Source organism: Chrysemys picta, chromosome 15, assembly GCF_011386835.1.
Source record: "Chrysemys picta bellii isolate R12L10 chromosome 15, ASM1138683v2, whole genome shotgun sequence".
Classification (NCBI taxonomy): Eukaryota; Metazoa; Chordata; order Testudines; family Emydidae; genus Chrysemys; species Chrysemys picta.
The window spans coordinates 29,936,124-29,937,317 of record NC_088805.1 but is presented as its reverse complement, the minus strand read 5'-3'; the positions used below and the strand labels follow the sequence as shown (position 1 = coordinate 29,937,317).

The 1,194-nt window shown below is 54.4% G+C and overlaps 1 protein-coding gene across 7 annotated transcripts in view; it reads left to right on the top strand.

Moving 5' to 3' along the window:
- The window catches only part of CMKLR1 (chemerin chemokine-like receptor 1), a 65,591-nt gene that overhangs the window by 46,182 nt on the left and 18,215 nt on the right, over window positions 1–1,194 (top strand). The gene's annotated exons all lie outside the window — the stretch shown is intronic.

The window sequence follows — 1,194 nt, the reverse complement described above, 5'->3', positions numbered from 1 at the left end:
GTACAACTTGAGCACCCCTAACCAGCACGCGCCTTTGAGTTGGGTGATGTTCCTTGGCGCTCGTCAGAGGAGTGGGCCTGTTCTGGGGGCGAACCCAGGCTCTCTCCTGGAGCCTGACACTGACTTGCTGTGTGAGTTTGGGCCGATCTTGGCACCTCAGTTTCCCCGTCTGTAGAAGGGGATGGTGAGACTCACCCCCCCGCCCCCGCTTTGAGGTGCTCAGACCAAAAGGGCTTGGTGCACAGCGCAGTTGTTATTTATTTGGCTGGCCCAAAGTGCTCCATTATCTTCAGTCTTTCCCTCTGCATTTCTCCTGGCTCCTAGATCATTTGCGATGGGGGCAGAGACAAGCAGCCATAATTTCAACAGTGTGAAACTAAGGCTACGTCTACACTACGGGGGTGGGGGTGGGGGTGTTAATTTCAGATACGCAAATTCAGCTACGGGAATAGTGTAGCTGAATTCGACGTATCTGATCCGACTTACCCCGCTGTGAGGACGGCGGCAAATTGACCGCCGCGGCTCCCCCATCGACGGCGTTTACTCCTACCTGGGCTGGTGAAATACGCGTGTCGATTCGGGGATTGATTATCATGTCCCGACGAGACACGATAAATCGATCCCCGAGAGATCGATTTTCTACCGCCGATCCGGGCGGGTAGTGAAGACCAGCCCTAAGAGACTCAGGGGGCCCTAAAGTCTCCACTAACTGCAGTGCATTTGAGCCTTATTCCTTCCCATCGCTCTCTGCTCTCTCATCAGCCAGTTCCCCCTTCTCCCCTGCCCTCCCTTCCATAGGACCATGCTCTCTACTCCTTGGCCGTGTGATTTCCTGCCACTTACCTAGCTCTCAGAGGTGCCTGTGTCCCCCGACACCCGTTTGCAACCCCTCGTGGGTCACAGCCCCCCGATTGAGAGCTCACGGCCTAACTAATATGCTTAGCCCCTAGTCCAGCAATCGGGTCTGTGGGAGTGGTCCCTTGTGGATCCAATGGGAGGATTGGAGCCTTCGATTTGCTGATGACGAGGTGGGAAAATGAAGTAGAATTGGGCAGGCATTCAAACTCCCTTGGCTCAGCCAGCCTTGAAGGACCAGAGTTTAAATAACATGCGACCCTCACAGCGTGACGGTCCATCAAACCACTGCAAACCCCTAGTCTTTGAAATACATCCAAAGTTGTCCAGAAAGCAATC